General features: G+C 48.8%; 1 protein-coding gene across 1 annotated transcript in view; it reads right to left on the bottom strand.

The window, feature by feature from the left end:
* Positions 1 to 17,482, bottom strand: part of LOC146059198 (uncharacterized) — a 28,777-nt gene extending 11,295 nt beyond the window's left edge. Inside the window, exons 1-2 of the mRNA XM_083171320.1 lie at positions 17,369 to 17,482; positions 16,359 to 16,579 (exon numbers count right to left, since the gene is read on the bottom strand). The gene's annotated coding sequence lies outside the window, so the exon portion shown is untranslated. The remainder of the gene's footprint in view (positions 1 to 16,358; positions 16,580 to 17,368) is intronic.
* Positions 17,483 to 19,983: the final 2,501 nt, after the last annotated feature.

The following is a 19,983-nucleotide window of genomic DNA, read 5'->3' as shown; positions in this document are numbered from 1 at the left end:
TCCCCAGGTGTTATGTACGGGCTGGATGTAAGCTTCCCCAGGTGTTATGTAGGGGCTGGATGTAAGCTTCCCCAGGTGTTATGTAGGGGCTGGATGTAAGCTTCCCCAGGTGCTATGTACAGGCTGGATGTAAGCTTCCCCAGGTGTTATGTACAGGCTGGATGTAAGCTTCCCCAGGTGTTATGTACGGGCTGGATGTAAGCTTCCCCAGGTTTTATGTACGGGCTGGATGTAAGCTTCCCCAGGTTTTATGTACGGGCTGGATGTAAGCTTCCCCAGGTGCTATGTACGATCCGGATGTAAGATTCCCCGGGTGTTATCTACGGGCTGCATGTAAGCTTCCCCAGGTTATATGTACGGGCTGGATGTAAGCGTCCCCAGGTGTTATGTACGGGCTGGATGTAAGCTTCCCAGGTGTTATGTACAGGCTGGATGTAAGGTTCCCCAGGTGCTATGTACAGGCTGGATGTAAGCTTCCCCAGGTGTTATGTACGGGCTGGATGTAAGCTTCCCCAGGTTTTATGTACGGGCTGGATGTAAGCTTCCCCAGGTGCTATGTACGATCCGGATGTAAGATTCCCCGGGTGTTATCTACGGGCTGGATGTAAGCTTCCCCAGGTGTTATGTACGGGCTGGATGTAAGCTTCCCAGGTGTTATGTACAGGCTGGATGTAAGCTTCCCCAGGTGTTATGTACAGGCTGGATGTAAGGTTCCCCGGGTTATATGTACGGGCTGGATGTAAGCTTCCCCAGGTTATATGTACGGGCTGGATGTAAGCTTCCCCAGGTGTTATGTACAGGCTGGATGTAAGCATCCCCAGGTGTTATGTACGGGCTGGATGTAAGCTTCCCCAGGTGTTATGTACAGGCTGGATGTAAGCATCCCCAGGTGTTATGTACAGGCCGGATGTAAGCTTCCCCAGGTTATATGTACGGGCCGGATGTAAGCATCCCCAGGTGTTATGTACGGGCCGGATGTAAGCTTCCCCAGGTGTTATGTACGGGCTGGATGTAAGCTTCCCCAGGTGTTATGTACGGGCTGGATGTAAGCTTCCCCAGGTGTTATGTACGGACTGGATGTAAGCTTCCCCAGGTGTTATGTACGGGCTGGATGTAAGCTTCCCCAGGTGTTATGTACGGGCTGGATGTAAGCTTCCCCAGGTGTTATGTACGGGCTGGATGTAAGCTTCCCCAGGTGTTATGTACGGGCTGGATGTAAGACTCCCCAGGTGTTATATACAGACTGGATGTAAGCTTCCCCAGGTGTTATGTACGGGCTGGATGTAAGCTTCCCCAGGTGTTATGTAGGGGCTGGATGTAAGCTTCCCCATGTGTTATGTACGGGCTGGATGTAAGCTTCCCCAGGTGTTATGTACGAGCTGGATGTAAGCTTCCCCATGTGTTATGTACAGGCTGGATGTAAGCTTCCCCAGGTGTTATGTACGGGCTGGATGTAAGCTTCCCCAGGTGTTATGTACGGGCTGGATGTAAGCTTCCCAGGTGTTATGTACGGGCTGGATGTAAGCTTCCCCAGGTGTTATGTACGGGCTGGATATAAGCTTCCCCAGGTGTTATGTACAGGCTGGATGTAAGGTTCCCCGGGTTATATGTACGGGCTGGATGTAAGCGTCCCCAGGTGTTATGTACGGGCTGGATGTAAGCTTCCCCAGGTTATATGTACGGGCTGGATGTAAGCTTCCCCAGGTGTTATGTACAGGCTGGATGTAAGCTTCCCCAGGTGTTATGTACGGACTGGATGTAAGCTTCCCCAGGTGTTATGTACGGGCTGGATGTAAGCTTTTCCCAGGTGTTATGTACGGGCTGGATGTAAGCTTCCCCAGGTGTTATGTACGGGCTGGATGTAAGCTTCCCCAGGTGTTATGTACGGGCTGGATGTAAGACTCCCCAGGTGTTATATACAGACTGGATGTAAGCTTCCCCAGGTGTTATGTACGGGCTGGATGTAAGCTTCCCCAGGTGTTATGTAGGGGCTGGATGTAAGCTTCCTCAGGTGTTATATACAGGCTGGATGTAAGCTTCCCCATGTGTTATGTACGGGCTGGATGTAAGCTTCCCCAGGTGTTATGTACGAGCTAGATGTAAGCTTCCCCAGGTGCTATGTACGGGCTGGATGTAAGCTTCCCCAGGTGTTATGTATGGTCTGGATGTGAGATTCCCCAGGATGTTGCCCATAACAAGCAATCTGATTCTGTCTATCACTTTCTAGCAATATATACAGATTCTTCGGACAGTGACAGCTGTGAATCTGATACCAGCAGCTGTGAATCTGAAACCAGCAGCAGCTCCAGCATAGGGCACCTCACGGCAGCATCACCTCCACCACCAGATGCTGCAGTGGTAGCAGCTGTGAATGCTATTATCTCAGAGAGAGTAGCATTTTACTTGTTCGGTGCAGGTAAGCTTCCACAGGTGTTATGTATGGGTAGTATGTAAACTTCCCCAGGTGTTATGTACGGGCTGGATGTAAGCTTCCCCAGGTGTTATGTATGGGTAGTATGTAAACTTCCCCATGTGTTATGTATGGGCCGGATGTAAGCATCCCCAGGTGTTATGTACAGGCTGGATGTACGCTTCCCCAGGTGTTATGTACGGGCTGGATGTAAGCTTCCCCAGGTGCTATGTACGGGCTGGATGTAAGCTTCCCCAGGTGTTATGTATGGGTAGTATGTAAACTTCCCCATGTGTTATGTATGGGCCGGATGTAAGCTTCCCCAGGTGTTATATACGGGCTGGATGTACGCTTCCCCAGGTGTTATGTACGGGCTGGATGTAAGCTTCCCCCCTGGTGTTATGTACGGGCTGGATGTAAGCGTCCCCAGGTGTTATGTACAGGCTGGATGTAAGCTTCCCAAGGTGTTATGTACGGGCTGGATATAAGCTTCCCCAGGTGTTATGTACGGGCTGGATGTAAGCTTCCCCAGGTGTTATGTACGGGCTGGATGTAAGCTTCCCCAGGTGTTATATACAGGCTGGATGTAAGCTTCCCCAGGTGTTATGTACGGGCTGGATGTAAGCTTCCTCAGGTGTTATATACAGGCTGGATATAAGCTTCCCCAGGTGTTATGTACGGGCTGGATGTAAGCTTCCCCAGGTGTTATGTACGGGCTGGATGTAAGCTTCCCCAGGTGTTATGTACGGGCTGGATGTAAGCTTCCCCAGGTGTTATGTACGGGCTGGATGTAAGCTTCCTCAGGTGTTATATACAGGCTGGATATAAGCTTCCCCAGGTGTTATGTACGGGCTGGATGTAAGCTTCCCCAGGTGTTATGTACGGGCTGGATGTAAGCTTCCCCAGGTGTTATGTACGGGCTGGATGTAAGCTTCCCCAGGTGCTATGTACGGGCTGGATGTAAGCTTCCCCAGGTGTAATATACGGGCTGGATGTAAGCTTCCCCAGGTGTTATGTACGGGCTGGATGTAAGCTTCCCCAGGTGTTATGTACGGGCTGGATGTAAGCTTCCCCAGGTGTTATGTACGGGCTGGATGTAAGCTTCCTCAGGTGTTATATACAGGCTGGATATAAGCTTCCCCAGGTGTTATGTACGGGCTGGATGTAAGCTTCCCCAGGTGTTATGTACGGGCTGGATGTAAGCTTCCCCAGGTGTTATGTACGGGCTGGATGTAAGCTTCCCCAGGTGCTATGTACGGGCTGGATGTAAGCTTCCCCAGGTGTAATATACGGGCTGGATGTAAGCTTCCCCAGGTGTTATGTACGGGCTGGATGTAAGCTTCCCCAGGTGTTATGTACGGGCTGGATGTAAGCCTCCCCATGTGTTTTGTATGGGCTGTTTGTTTCTGATCAGTAGTCTAATTGTAGTGTTACTTTGTTCGGGCACATGCACTGGTGGTGCTGACATTACTGTTATGTTCCGTTAGTGTGACAGGTAGGTTAACTAGTATATATGTAATAGGCTGGGAGTTCTGTGACAGGCTGGTAACTAGTATATATGTAATAAGCTGGGATTTCTGTGACAGGCAGGTAACTAGTATATATATGTAATAAGCTGGGAGTTCTGCGACAGGCAGGTAACTAGTATATATGTAATAAGCTGGGAGTTCTGTGACAGGCTGGTAACTAGTATATATGTAATAAGCTGGGATTTCTGTGACAGGCAGGTAACTAGTATATATGTAATAAGCTGGGAGTTCTGTGACAGGCAGGTAACTAGTATATATGTAATAAGCTGGGGGTTCTGTGACAGGCAGGTAACTAGTATATATGTAATAGGCTGGGAGTTCTGTGACAGGCAGGTAACTAGTATGTATGTAATAAGCTGGGAGTTCTGTGACAGGCTGGTAACTAGTATATATGTAATAGGCTGGGAGTTCTGTGACAGGCAGGTAACTAGTATATATGTAATAAGCTGGGAGTTCTGTGACAGGCAGGTAACTAGTATATATGTAATAAGCTGGGAGTTCTGTGACAGGCTGGTAACTAGTATATATGTAATAAGCTGGGATTTCTGTGACAGGCAGGTAACTAGTATATATGTAATAAGCTGGGAGTTCTGTGACAGGCAGGTAACTAGTATATATGTAATAAGCTGGGAGTTCTGTGACAGGCTGGTAACTAGTATATATGTAATAGGCTGGGAGTTCTGTGACAGGCAGGTAACTAGTATATATGTAATAAGCTGGGAGTTCTGTGACAGGCAGGTAACTAGTATATATGTAATAGGCTGTGAGTTCTGTGACAGGCAGGTAACTAGTATGTATGTAATAGGCTGGGAGTTCTGTGACAAGCAGGTAACTAGTATGTATGTAATAAGCTGGGAGTTCTGTGACAGGCAGGTAACTAGTATATATGTAATAGGCTGTGAGTTCTGTGACAGGCAGGTAACTAGTATGTATGTAATAGGCTGGGAGTTCTGTGACAAGCAGGTAACTAGTATGTATGCAATAAGCTGGGAGCTCTGTGACAGGCAGGTAACTAGTATATATGTAATAGGCTGGGAGTTCTGTGACAGGCAGGTAACTAGTATGTATGTAATAGGCTGGGAGTTCTGTGACAGGCAGGTAACTAGTATATATGTAATAAGCTGGGAGTTCTGTGACAGGCAGGTAACTAGTATGTATGTAATAAGCTGGGAGCTCTGTGACAGGCAGGTAACTAGTATATATGTAATAAGCTGGGGGTTCTGTGACAGGCAGGTAACTAGTATATATGTAATAGGCTGGGAGCTCTGTGACAGGCAGGTAACTAGTATATATGTAATAGGCTGGGAGCTCTGTGACAGGCAGGTAACTAGTATATATGTAATAGGCTGTGAGTTCTGTGACAGGCAGGTAACTAGTATGTATGTAATAGGCTGGGAGTTCTGTGACAAGCAGGTAACTAGTATGTATGTAATAAGCTGGGAGTTCTGTGACAGGCAGGTAACTAGTATGTATGCAATAAGCTGGGAGCTCTGTGACAGGCAGGTAACTAGTATATATGTAATAGGCTGGGAGTTCTGTGACAGGCAGGTAACTAGTATGTATGTAATAGGCTGGGAGTTCTGTGACAGGCAGGTAACTAGTATATATGTAATAAGCTGGGAGTTCTGTGACAGGCAGGTAACTAGTATGTATGTAATAAGCTGGGAGCTCTGTGACAGGCAGGTAACTAGTATATATGTAATAAGCTGGGGGTTCTGTGACAGGCAGGTAACTAGTATATATGTAATAGGCTGGGAGCTCTGTGACAGGCAGGTAACTAGTATATATGTAATAAGCTGGGAGTTCTGTGACAGGCAGGTAACTAGTATATATGTAATAGGCTGGGAGTTCAGTGACAGGCAGGTAACTAGTATATATGTAATAGGCTGGGAGTTCTGTGACAGGCAGGTAACTAGTATATATGTAATAGGCTGGGAGCTCTGTGACAGGCAGGTAACTAGTATATATGTAATAAGCTGGGAGTTCTGTGACAGGCAGTTAACTAGTATATATGTAATAAGCTGGGAGTTCTGTGACAGGCAGGTAACTAGTATATATGTAATAGGCTGGGAGTTCTGTGACAGGCAGGTAACTAATATATATGTAATAAGCTGGGAGTTCTGTGACAGGCAGGTAACTAGTATATATGTAATTGGCTGGGAGTTCTGTGACAGGCAGGTAACTAGTATATATGTAATAGGCTGGGAGCTCTGTGACAGGCAGGTAACTAGTATATATGTAATAAGCTGGGAGTTCTGTGACAGGCAGGTAACTAGTATGTATGTAATAAGCTGGGAGCTCTGTGACAGGCTGGTGACAAGTATATATGTAATAAGCTGGGAGTTCTTTGACAGGCAGGTAACTAGTATATATGGAATAGGCTGGAAGTTCTGTGACAGGCAGGTAACTAGTATGTATGTAATAAGCTGGAAACTCTGTAACAGGCTGGTGACTAGTATATATGTAATAAGCTGGGAGATCTGTGACAGGCAGGTAACTAGTATGTATGTAATAAGCTGGGAGCTCTGTAACAGGCTGGTGACTAGTATATATGTAATAGGCTGGGAGCTCTGTGACAGGCTGGTAACTAGTATATATGTAATAGGCCGGGAGTACTGTGAGTGGACAGGAGCTTGTTATCTCACCAGCCTGATTTCACCTTATACTTTTTACTGCTTTAAATCTACAGCAGTGTTAATTTTGTCAGGGATTTTCAATGTAGTTTTAGTCTTAGTCACTTTCCTAAAATTTGACGAAAATAATGGTCACATTTTAGTCAGATTTTTTAATTTCGACTCTTTAGTCAGGTTTTAGTCAGTGGATCTTGACGAACATTTTCATCTAATTTTAGTCATTGATTTAGTCATAGCTTTGCCCAGTGGGGTAACTATTAAAATATTATATATTAAACATAGAAAGTACAGGGTACGTTTACTACAATGAAAAGAGGTGATGTTGCCTATAGCAACCACTCTGATTCTGTCTCTCATTTTCAGATGATACATCATCTCTGGAGTCAACTGCTGACTGCTCTGATCTGAGGGACATGGCAGAAAGCCCGTCTGATACCAGCAGCACCGGCTCTATTGCGAGCGGAGACTCCTCCCCCAGGTAGGTTGCCGGCACAATATGTGCGTCCTCCCTGCTCTGGTCCCTGGGGTAGATATCAGGTCTCTTGTCTTACAAACATGATATGATGTAGAAACGGTATCTCCATATCTGCCTGCAGTTGGGCCCCTACAGAAGTTCTATCACACAGAGCGCTGATGGGCTGTTATTCTACTTGTATGACATACACGTATATATCATTATACTAACGAGTGTAACAATATAAGAAGGCCAAGATCGCTCAGTGTGTAGCCCCATTAGAGGAATCTCACATCACTGTACGCTGGGCTTTCTGTATGGGGCTGTCCTTGTCATGTCACACCCACAGCATCAGCGCTGTGATTGGTCCAAAAAGGAATCACACAGATAAATGTAGTCAGTAACTAACATGGTGCAGACGCTACATACCAGCAGGCCAGGGAATAATGAGAGGACTTGTACATGGCAAACGTTTGGGTCTTTACAATAACAGTCACTGATCAAAGTCTGTTTTTGTAGGAAGGACGTCTATAACAGCAGCATCTCTGTTGGCCTCATCTGGCAGGAGGAGGACGGCATGCCAAGGGTCGATTGTTAAACATGGACCTCGGACTCATTGAGTCACTTATATTTAATTGTTATTGATTTTGCATCAAACTAAATCATTATAGTTTATGCAGCAGTTAAAAGCCAGTCCTGTTGACGGCTATTCCCCCAAAGCCAGTCCTGTTGACGGCTATTCCCCCAAAGCCAGTCCTGTTGACGGCTATTCCCCCTACCCCTAAAATGCCTGTCCTGTTGATGGGTAATCCCCCTACCCCCAATCTCTGTCTTCACAACTCCCTCTCTCCATATCCAGCAAGTTTGAAGCATCATTTTGCTTTCACTTTCTGGGGAGTAATTTGGTCACTGGGGAGTAATGTATCTGTTATTTCAACAATAAAAAGTCACACAAGTCAATCCGTGTCTGATGTGTTATTTCCCACCTACTACTTTGAATGTTCCCATTGTACTACTGTATTGGTCGGACCCATATTCATGTGTTAAATAGATTTTGGGAATGTAATATGTAATAAAAGAATATGGTAGGTTGGTGCAGTACTGTGGGCTATGAGGATCTGTGCAGCTACGTTGAGCCCCAGAGGTGACTGATGCTTCAACACTTGGGGGCCCATTTACTAAGGACTGCATATACAATACGATCTGGGTCGGTTCATACTGCCCAGGATCGCATACAGTCAGTGGCGTAACTACAAAATATTTGCCCCCATATCCGCCATAATAGTTAATCAGTGCCCCCAACAGTAAAGTGAAGACGCCCAACCCTCACATCCCTTCGCTTGCCGCCGCCGGGTCTGTGGCCGGGACCTGCAGATCTGCTTGTCTGAGGTCCCGGCACTCCTCCTGATAGGCTGCTGCTAATGAAAAATGCCCTATAAAAAATAGCTGCCCCCTTACAGCAGACCATTTTTAAGGATGCTAGAGGAGGCTGCCTACTCTAGCATCCTCAAAAATGGTCTGCTGTAAGGGGGTGGACATTTTGTCAGGGCCATTTTACACTAGCAGTTGTCCAGCAGGAGGAGTGCCGGGTATAGTGGGGAATTAGACACAAATATGAAATGATAAATGGGCCCCTTTGTCTCCTCACTGGGTTATGTATGGTTATCTACTCAGAGGATAGCTGCCATAGTGCTACACACACCCACATACAGCAGGGTACAATCAGGGGTAAAGGCTAAATGGGACAGAACTATAGCCCTGAGATGATGCAGAACCTATTTTGCTGCAGTCATGTGTAACCTTCCCCTCCCCGCAGCCTTTCCTCAGTCCCCCCACTAGTGCCTAAACCTCCTTTCCCCAGCCGCATGCTAGCTAGCCCTCTGTACTTACCGGTTGGGATTCCTGCTGTCAATTTCCCAGCATTGGAATACTGATATATTCAGAGTTTCTGTGTCGCTGTTGTGAGGGCAGCCGGGATGCCGGCATCAGTATACTGGTAACCGCATTCTGTCAAACCACCTGCAACAACACGTGCAGGCCCGGCGACAGGGGGTGCAAAGGGTACACCCGTCCTGGGCCCCGTGATTCAGAGAAACATAAAACAGGGCAGCATTACTTACAAATAATATACATACTGAGTGTGCTGGACGCATATCCGTCTTCGCTCAGTTAGACAAAGAAATCTCAAATGTGCTGAAACCCTGCTCACAGTTAAGGAAGGCTTAACCCCCCGACCTCCATCCCCTGGGCTATGCAAGTCACTATGCTGCATCCGTGGTGTCGGCCCTTCCCTTCTTTTCTGGTCACCGCGTTCACCTAAAAAGAGCAGGACTGCACCAGGAGACACAATCCACAGCAGTTGCCGGATCTGTTGCCTGGCACCCTCTCCACCCATGAGAAGGCTGACACTTGTCCAAATGTATTAAGCCTTAAAAAGAGATAAAGTGGAAGGTGATAAAGAAAGGTAAAGGACCAGCCAAAAAAACCACAAGGAAAAGGAAGCCATTGTGGTTTGCGAAAGATGTAGCAAGTATTGTGAAAGCAAAAAAGTTGGCCTTTAAGAAATTTAAGCAGACGCAGAATAATGAAGACAAAGTGGTGTATCTTGTTAGACAGAAGGAGGCTAAGAAGGTAATCAGATGTGCAAAAGCACAGGTTGAGGAGAAAATGGCCCAGTCACTGGGTAAAGGGGGAAAAACTTTTTTTAGGTATATAAGTGAGAGGAGAAAAACAAAAAGTGTAATAATTAGACTGAAGACAGAGAGTGGAAGTTTTCTTGAGGGGGACAATGTAATGGCAGATCATATTAATAATTATTTCTGCTCAGTATTCACTGCTGAAAGAGAGGAGAAGGGGCCACAGTTAAGTTGCAAGTATAGTCAGAAAACTGAGGGAGAACTCTCAAAACTGAAAGTAGATAAATCAATGGGGCCAGATGGGATGCATCCAAGGATACTAAAAGAGCTTAAAGGGGAGCTGGTAAAACCGTTAACAGAATTATTCAACCAGTCACTAGCTACTGGAGTAATCTCAGAGGACTGGAAAACAGCAAATGTAGTCCCACTGCACAAAAGTGGAAGCAAGGAAGAGGTAAGCAACTATCGACCAGTGAGCCTTACATCCGTAGTAGGAAAATTGATTGAAGCACTTTTAAAACAAAGAGTTGTAGAATATCTCAAAACCAGAAATTTACAGGATCCGAAACAGCATGGGTTTATTAGGGGAAACAAATCTTATTTACTTTTTTGACTAGGTAACTAAAGTAATAGACCAAGGTGGGGCTGTGGATGTAGCTTATCTAGACTTTAGTAAGTCTTTTGACACTGTCCCACATCGCAGACTGTTACATAAACTTGAAAGCTTGGGATTGGATTCTAATACCCCTTTTACACCGCCTCAAAACTCCGGGTCTTCGGTGGGTCAGAGGTGGTGTAATTCTGTCACGCCATGTCCCTTTACACGGGACTTCTAGCCAGGTCCTGACCTGGGTAGAACACGGCTAGGACCTGGGCAGAGGGCGGTGTAAATGGGTACACCGGGTTGGATGACCCGGCTCCCATTTACATGAATGGGGGACGTCCAACCTGCAGACCGCAGCGTCCACAGGTTGGACGGGGGGGGGGGGACGACACAGCCTGCGCTGCTGTCTGCTTAACTCTGCAGACAGCAGCGGCGGCATCGAAGAAGGTGAATGGATGCCTGTGTGCGGCATCCATTCACCTCCCGGACGGTGGCTGGGGAGGTGCACGGGGGCTGGGGGTAGCCCAGCAGCTTACCTTGGTGCTGGGCTGCCCCCAGCACGGCGATCGGTGTATCCGGCGTGGATCACTGCGGTCCCGGCGCTTGGAGATGATGTCATCTCCAAGCTCCACCTCCGTCTACACTGCGGGTGGGCACCGCAGTGTAAATGGAGTAAATCCTGGATCCGACCCGGCTTGGATCCTTCTTCCAAATGCCGGGTCGGATCCGGGATTTTTTGTGTAAAAGGGGTATAAGATAGTTGAATGGATAAGAGCGTGGTTACAGGACAGAAAACAGAAAGTTGTAGTAAACGGAGTACAGTCAAAGGAGGGAAATATTACAAGTGGAGTATCCCAGGGATATGTACTTTTTAATATCTTTAATTGGTGGGTAAAATGTGCCTTTTTGCAGATGACACAAAGGTATGCAACAGGGTAGACGTACCAGGAGGGGTCCACATAGGCCTGGAGCTGAAATTTACAAAGGGCCTATTGTGTGCCACTGCATGGTGTGTGACCAACGTCGCTGAGAAGTCTCCCTGTGTGGGACGGTTGGTTTGGTGGCGCACTACCTCCCTGCATTACATCTCCTCACTACACTACACTACACTACACTACATCTCTGCACTATATCACTCCACACTACACTACATCTCTGCACTATATCACTACACACTACTTATCTGCACTATGGGGCTAATTCAATAAGCCCTGCAGAAGTGCAAAAAAATCGCAATCCGCAATGACTCTCACACTTCTGTGCATGTGCAAAACCTCAAAGAGCGGTCTCATCTAGGATCCAGGAAGGACACAATCGTAGTTTGAGTGTTGGCAGGGGGAGGGGGCATCGATGCGCCATTAATGGCATAAGGTCAGGACAACGCAATGACAATGCAGTGTTATTCTGGATGTTCAGAAGAAGAGTAATGCTGCTTTCCCACTGCAGACCAGTTTAAAGTACTGGTAATCTTAAATGGTATTTAAAACGGTATTAGCATTCCCACTGCAGCAGATTACCGTTTTAAATACCATTTAAGTACCATTCCATTGCAGTGAACCATGTAAAATGTACAGTGCCTAACCCCCCCCCCCCATTACACATTATACCACACACTGTAATGCCATTACACATTGTGTAACACCCATTACACGTTATACCACATACCGTAATACATATTGCAAATTATGCCACATAAGTGCCGCTTACCTACATACAGGAGGTAAATGCTCTTTGCCAGGAGGGATTAAATGCTCGATGCCACGGGAGATTACATGCTTGATGTTTGGTGGAGTTAAATGCTTGTTGCTACGGTGTATTACATGCTCGTTGCCAGGGGGGTTAAATGCTCATTGCCATGGGGGATGGGGAATACATGCTTGATACCAGGGGGAGTTAAATGCTGGTTACCACGGGGGATTACATCCTTTCAGCAGTGCACTTCCTGTCCCCATTACAGCTAAACAGAGTGGTGCACTCGCTGTAATGGGCATATAGCTGTGCAGAGTGGTGGGCAACCCATTGGCTGTATCAGAGCAGGTCAGCGGCTATTTGAAATGTTGTGTTGGCTCACGAGCCAATTGGAGCACACAGTCCAGCAGCCAATCAGGAGCCACCACTGCCTGATTGGTTGCTGAGCACAAGCTCCAATTGGATCCTGAGCCGGAGGGACATTTGAAATAGCCGCTGATCTGCTCTGATACAGCTGCGGCAACAGCAGGACAGCTGTACTGCCGCAGATGCTGTGGGACTATTTTTAAATTAGATTTTCGCGCCGGGGCAGTCAGTATAATCAATCGAGCTCTGGCAATAGAGAAAGAGGAGGGGGTCTGCTACAGCTGGTCGGCTCCTGCTGGAAATGACAGGAGATGGCATGGGCAAATGGCAGCGGCTGAGTGTGTGACCACAGCATCGGCGCCTACGGCATTCAGAGGAGCCGTGGAGCCTGGGCACGTTTATTTTGCTGCACCTCAGTCATGAGGTTTGGCAGCTTCCTCCCTCCCTGCCCCAGCACAGGTTGCGCTTCTAGTAATATGCACGGTGACGTCGACGTCACCACACACACATTTCACATAGACACACTGACAGAGCATAGTGACTGTCTGTCACGGTGACTGTCACCTCCCCACTCCAATGAGGAGATGAGAAGCTAGCTGCCCCGCCTCCTCCCGCCCTTTGTCCTCTATCTGAGCAGAGCTGCTGCTGAGCTGTCCACTGCCCCACATCCTCGAGTCCTCTGTACCAGCAGTGTGTTACTGTATTATACCACCACAGGATGACTTGTTATAAAATACATCCTGTCCTGATGTATAAAATACATGCTGGCGCCGCCCATCACCATGTTGTCATCAAAAAAATAAAAATATGAGTCCGTCCAGTCCCGGGTCCCCGATCAGCAGCAACGCCGCACCCAGTGCCCTGCTACTTTATGCGGCCTCGCCTCCTCCCGCCCGCTGTTCTCTGAGTCCCGGAGAACAGCGGGAGGAGGCAACGCCGCATACAGTAGCAGGGCACTGTGTGCTGCGTTGCCGCTGATCGGGGACCCGGGACTGGAGTGGACGGACTCATATTTTTTTTTTTTGATGACAACATGGTGATGGGCGGCGCCAGCATGAGGATCCTCAGGGAGGCGGGGAAGTGGACACTAGCGCCGCTCGGAGAGAGGCAGTAGAGGCTTTCAAAGAGGACGGAGAACAGCGGGTGGGAGGAGGCGGGCCCGGGCCACTATCTTTGACTGCACTGCAGTCACCAGCAGTGACAGTAGGAGGAGGTAAGGCCTGGCACATGGGGACTTCACTGGGCTGAGCCTGCCACTAGTGACGCCGCCTACTGCTCAGCGGCTGAGCCTGAGGTGAGCTGCGGCCTGCCTGTAGCGCTCAGCTGTATATTTTTTGCTATGTGCTCAGTGCTGCCCCTGCAACTTTAAATTCGGCCTCAGTAGCATCGGCCTCCCGGGAAAGTTCCCGGTAATTATAATGGCCAATCCACCCCTGGTAATGAGTGCACGTGCATACTAAAGAGCCGGTCATTACATATGTGCATATGTAATGAGCGGCACTTTATTATGCACGTGCACTCATTACACATGCACAAAGTGAGAACTACTAGGTCTCATCAGGCACTGGGACTGCCTTGAGGCTAAATAACGTTTAAGAGGCATTCCCACTGCCTCTTAAATGTTATTTAGCCGTGTAGGACTCTGCTTTAAAAACGGGTTGAAATACCATTTAGCTTTAAACGGTATTTCATCTCTGGCACTTTCCCACTGCAGCCTTAGGGGCAGATTTATTAAGCTTGGAGAAGAGATAAACTGGAGATAAAGCGGAGAAAAGGTAAAAGGAGATAAAGCACCAGCCAATCAGCTGTGTTTGAAAAAGACAGTTGGGAGCTGATTGGCTGGTGCTTTATCTCCTTTTACCTTTTCTCCGCTTTATCTCCAGTTTATCTCTTCTCCAAGCTTAATAAATCTGCCCCTTAAAACGGTAAATTGCGCTGAAAATCGGCAATTTACCGGTTTTTAGCTGCAGTGGGAAAAGGGCATAAGCTTTGCTGTTGGTGGTGACAGCTGTGGTGAATTTAGGGCCCTAGGCCAGATACTGGGATGGGGCCCTGCTCCCTCATCCAATCCTTAGCATTATAATTTCTTTCCGGATTCATGCCCCATACATTATTTTTACAAACATGGTGTAATGATTAGCATCACAGAACGAGGACATTGGTTCAATGCCCACCACGGGACTAACTATGGGGGCCACAACTGCATCCCTCAGGCAATGGAGGATGGTGGTGTTGTGGCTGTGTGCATTGCTGCTTCTCTATGTATGTGCAATGTGATATGACATCACACCACCTCTTATTAACAGACAACCCCAAACCTTACCAACAGCTATTACAGTACATCTGACACCGCGCTAACATCACCAGATCTACCAGTCACCAATAACAATGCTGCAATTATTGTACATATTCCCCATCCCATTACACATTGCTGTATATTAATGAAGCATTGTACCTCTATTGTTTCAGTAAATAACATTTCTGATTTAAAATCAGAAATTTTGGTCTACTTTAGAACTACCAGTGACACATGCTTTGTAACTATATACCAGGGATGCAGTCAGCATCCCACCAGACAGGATGTCAGCATTCAGTATAGCGATGCTGGCGTCCCGGAGCCGGAACGTTGAAGAGATTAGGATGCCGATGCCGGAATACTGACTGGCAACTTCCCAATCGGGGAGTATGCAGGGAGCGGTAGTGGGGAAAGTGAGGTTAGGTTTAGACACTAGTGGGGGGACATAGGGTTAGGCTGTTGGGGGGGGGGGGGGATTTAAACACTTACAAGGAGAATATGGTTAGGCACTAGCAGGGAGGGTTAGGGGCAGGCTGCGGGAGGGTTACGGTTTAGGCAGCTACAAGGGATTGTTAGGTAGGCGCTTGTGTCCCCATTACTAGAATTGTATCGCTATTAGAGGTGGGTTATCTTGTACTCCAGCTGCTCCAGAGCAAGGACTGCCGTTCTGCTAACACAGGTATACGGAATATATGTGACGGAGCCTGTGCTTTATCGGTATCGGTCTATGATTTGCAGGGGCTACTCAGTAATGAGTGGTCCAAACTCGAATTGTGGTATATTTGGGGGGTTTTACTGAGCGCTCAGCTAGATACTACAAAGTGTAGGGATACAAAGTGATCAGAAAGATTATGAGACAATGATGTACAGATGGAGCGCCTCTCAGCCAGTGCCGGGGATCGCCAGAATGTCCCTGCTGGCAAACGCTGCCGGAGCGGCGCTCCATCTGACTGGGACGCGAAAGCATCTCACACGCATGCGCCTCCCAGTTTTCAGGCGGCGGGGTATGGGAACCCTGCCCGTTTCCACTTCAGGAAGACGGGCAGGGTTAGTGGGGGTGCGGGGAGGCGGTGGGGCCGGTGGACAGCGACGGGGAGCTCAGTTGGAAGGGGAGGCGTAAGCATATTGTGCGCGCGCATCCTCTTCCAGCGGCTGGTGATCCGACCGCCAGACCCCCGCTAAACGAGAGCGTCTCATATCTGTATAACAGGATGATGGTTACATGTCAATCAGTTCTGTGAGACAAATATGTGCATAAAGATGTATTGTTAAAAAAAAAAAATAATGTGGTGCCTGGGATTTGTAGTCCACAGGTCAGTCCTCGCAGTATGACTCTTAGGGTATGGTATAGCTTAGTGACAGTTGGGATTCCGACATTCGTTTCTCCGACATCAGAATCCCAACTGTCAGGAGCACGACAGAGCTCACCACCTATTCTCTTCCGGCACCCCACTCTTATCGGGTAATCTTTTAGGGACCCAGTACACCATAGGACCCCCCACCTGGGACCTATGTTCCCCTCAGGTGACCACAGCAGACTAAATGGGCAGAACATAAGTTGCCAGTTTTTTGATGAATATTGTGAAATTAACGTTCAGAGTACTAATCCAATCAATAATAAATGAAACAGGACCTGTAGCAAAAATATGGTTCTATTTCCAGTAGGGATATAGGATGAAGTGAAATCAAACTAGTTTGTGAATGACAGCCGGAGTGTGGCGTCCCCCTACCGGGTGCTTACCCTCTCTGTTGTTAGGAGCTGACAGCCCCGCAGTCTAGCCGGTGCTAAGGAGTGTCGGTGCAGTCCCTGGGAGTGCTTATCGGAGGATGTCCTGGTGAGGAGCTGGAGCAGAGGCAGGGGTAAGCGTCCGTGTTCGCTCAATCCCCTGAGTGCACTTACGGGTTAGCAGGGGCTCCCGCCATAGGCAGTGTGATGTTGCAGCTTGATGCTTTCTAACTGCGCTGTGGAATGGATGTAAATAGGAAAGTCTGTGTCTGCCATACAACGCAGGTATATGTCACCTCACATCCTTTGAACATTACCATTGAAACACAGCCGTCACCAACATTACACTGTCAACCCACACTGCCATCACTATCAATGACAGTACATCAGCACACACTGCATCACTACAAGCACACACTGCACCACTACCAGCACATATTGCACCACTACCAGCACACACTGCACCGCTACCATAACACACTGCACCGCTACCATAACACACTACACCGCTACCATAATACACTGCACCGCTACCATAACACACTGCACCGCTACCATAACACACTGCACCGCTACCATCACACACTGCACCGCTACCATCACACACTGCACCGCTACCATCACACATTGCACCGCTACCAGCACACACTGCACCGCTACCAGCACACACTGCAGTGCATCACTATCACTGACATTTCACTCTCTGCACCGCTACCAGCACACACTGCACCGCTACCAGCACACACTGCACCACTACCATAACACACTGCACCACTACCATAACACACTGCACCGCTACCAGCACACACTGCACTGCTACCAGCACACACTGCACTGCATCACTATCACTGACATTTCACTCTCTGCACACACTGCAAACTCACACATCACATTGCATCACTATATACAATCAGGCAATAAGCATACACTGTATAACTGCATACACCCCAAATCAGCACACTGTTATTACAGTCCCTGGCAGCTTGCCTTGCACAGTAACCCTCCTCCATACAACAGTGACTCACCTGTCCTAACTATGGCAGCTATACTTCATTTTCAGCATCTTCTGAGACAGGGACCCAGCATAGTAAAGCCCACTCGTTGCCTGTAGTAGCCGAGGAGCTGGCACAGGAAAAACAGACAGCAGCACAGTAATGAGAAGCTTATTCTCTTAGCTCCCCCTACTGGCACCTGGAGGAAAATGCTTGTAATTTACAAGCAGAGGAAGATACCTATTACTGACGGCTGCTCCTTTTCACCTGCTAGAAGTAACAGCTTCCGCACACCAGGGTCGGATTCCGGGCCCACGGCCAGGGTCCCAAGGGACCCGTGGCTGGGCCTCCAATGCAGACTGTCAACACTGACTGCATAGCAGGACTCTGTGGGCCTATTTTCAGTGGTGGGCCTGGATCTACAGCTCCATTTGACCCATTGTTAATCCGGCCCTGGTCCTAAGATACTTACAGGGTGAGGAGGCACTCCAGTCATAAAAAAAATACTGAAAGCCAAAACTTGGTAGACAACATTTCAGCACCTTTTATGTGGTCACCTAAGTTTACCACACCATATACCCCTTATACAAATCATGCAACACAATCCTAACCCACTTATACTGTATTTGCTTCTTACACAATATGCCACATGGATCGAGCCAAATACACACTATACCAAACGGATTGAGTCAAAATTAACAACATGCTTCATAAACAGGGATAAAAAGGCGCGCATGAAAAATTTACACCATAATGCCCATTACATGTTAAGCCACACACCATAATTTCCATTATGTATTATGCCAAACACCATAATGCCTATTTAAAATTATACTACATAAGTGCTGCTTACCTACATGCTCATTGCCAGGGGTTCAATTACATGCTCATTTCCAAGGGGGAATACATGCTCGCAGTAACTGTGGGACAGCCGCTGCCGGGCAGAAGTGATAGTCATTGACAGCCAGGCAAAGAGCGGGGGGGCTACCCGGCCATATTCAGAGCGCTGCAGGTCCCGACTATTTGAAATAATACCCCTTTCACACCAGAAAATGCAAGGACGTACCCAGGAATATGGTCCCAGGATTCACTTCCGGAAGAGGCCGGGGATGGTCGCATGCACGTGGAGCTCCGTCCCCCATCCACGGAACTCAACCATCCCCGGCCTCAGGAGCAGCGTGCGGCAGAGGGGACGAAGACAGGCAGAGGAGGCGGGCAGGCAGTGGTGGAAGAGGAGGAACCGTGCGCTGCAAGCCGAGGACGATGCAGCCGGAGCTGGGAGAAGGCTGACCGCACGCCCGTTGAAGTTCACCTTCAATGGGCGGGTGTGAGATCATCTCACAGGCGCGACTCACCCCCGGGACCCGCCGAGCACTCGACACGCTCGCCGAGCTGCCTGTGGCCTCTAGAGAATTGAGGCCTGGATCAAGTGGTGCAGTCGCGGCTTCTCCTGCCAGATCTGATGCTGCCGGCACATCACGGGTGACGCGGCTGGCGCATCGAGTAGTGAGCGGATGCCCCCGGCAACACCAACGGCCGGGGGGAAACCCTACGACCACCTTCACTGCCCTATGGATGCAGAAGGCCGGGCAAAAGCAGACCAGCGGACCTGGTCAGAAGGGACCCATCCCCCCAGCTAGGACAGAAGGCAGATCAGCCAGGGGGACCCCCGGCAATACATCCGGAGGCCGGTAGGACCCCCCCCCCAACAGGCCACACCAGCCCCGGGTAACCCTGCGGCAGCTCTGCATCCTCCCCCCTCCACTGACTCTCCCCCGGCCTCACTGAGTCTTTCTACCCCCTCCCCCCCATAGGTGCAGATTTATGATTTTGCTGGTGGGTGCTCAAGCCAAAAATATAGGGGAGTGGCTTCATGGGGAAAGGGTGTGGCCACAAAATAATACCAATTTATATTACGTAGTACAGTTGTCTCTAATATTCAAATTATGGTAGCAGCGTCAAGTACATAAATGCCCCCACAGTGCCAAGTACATAAATGCCCCCACAGTACCTGTGCCGGTAATAAGGGAGGGGTAGGGCCGGCGCCACCACTAGGCAGGTCTAGGCATTTGCCTAGGGCACCAGCCACTGGAGGGCGGTACTGAGCCGCCGAGGAGAGCCGAGAAGCTATACAAACACTAAACTACAACTCCCAGAATGCTCCTTACCAGGAAAAGACCACAGCCTTTACTGATTGGCTATTGCTGTGACTATTGAACACTGATTGGCTGCTGTATGACAGCCAGGGAGTGTAGGCACATCGGCCGCTCAGCTATACACCACCCGGGATATGGCAGCGTGCGGGGCCCTGCGTGCCATCTACTGCTGCAGGGGAATATCCTCCTCGTTAGGCAATGGCGAACTGTCAGGAGGGACTGCACTTCAGAGGCTGCAGGTGAGGCAGTGAGAACGTGCCAGCCTACCGCCCCCCACGCGCCGGACTCCCGTCTGTGATTCCCCCCCCCCCCCTCTGTTCATCCCATAGCAATCTAGCGCTGCACCCCCTCCAGAGCACGTGGGTTGTGTCTGCCCCCTCCTCAGCGGCAATCCCCGTGCTGGACAGCCCCAGGCAACCTACCCCCCCTCCCCAGAGAGGAGCGAGCGGGCGGGCGGGGGGATAGGTTGCCTGGGGCGCTCACAGGGTTTGC

This window comes from Crinia signifera, chromosome 2 (assembly GCF_055691185.1).
Source record: "Crinia signifera chromosome 2, ASM5569118v1, whole genome shotgun sequence".
Lineage (NCBI taxonomy): Eukaryota > Metazoa > Chordata > Amphibia > Anura > Myobatrachidae > Crinia > Crinia signifera.
The sequence above is the reverse complement of the archived record's forward strand: the minus strand, read 5'-3'. Positions and strand labels throughout refer to the sequence as shown.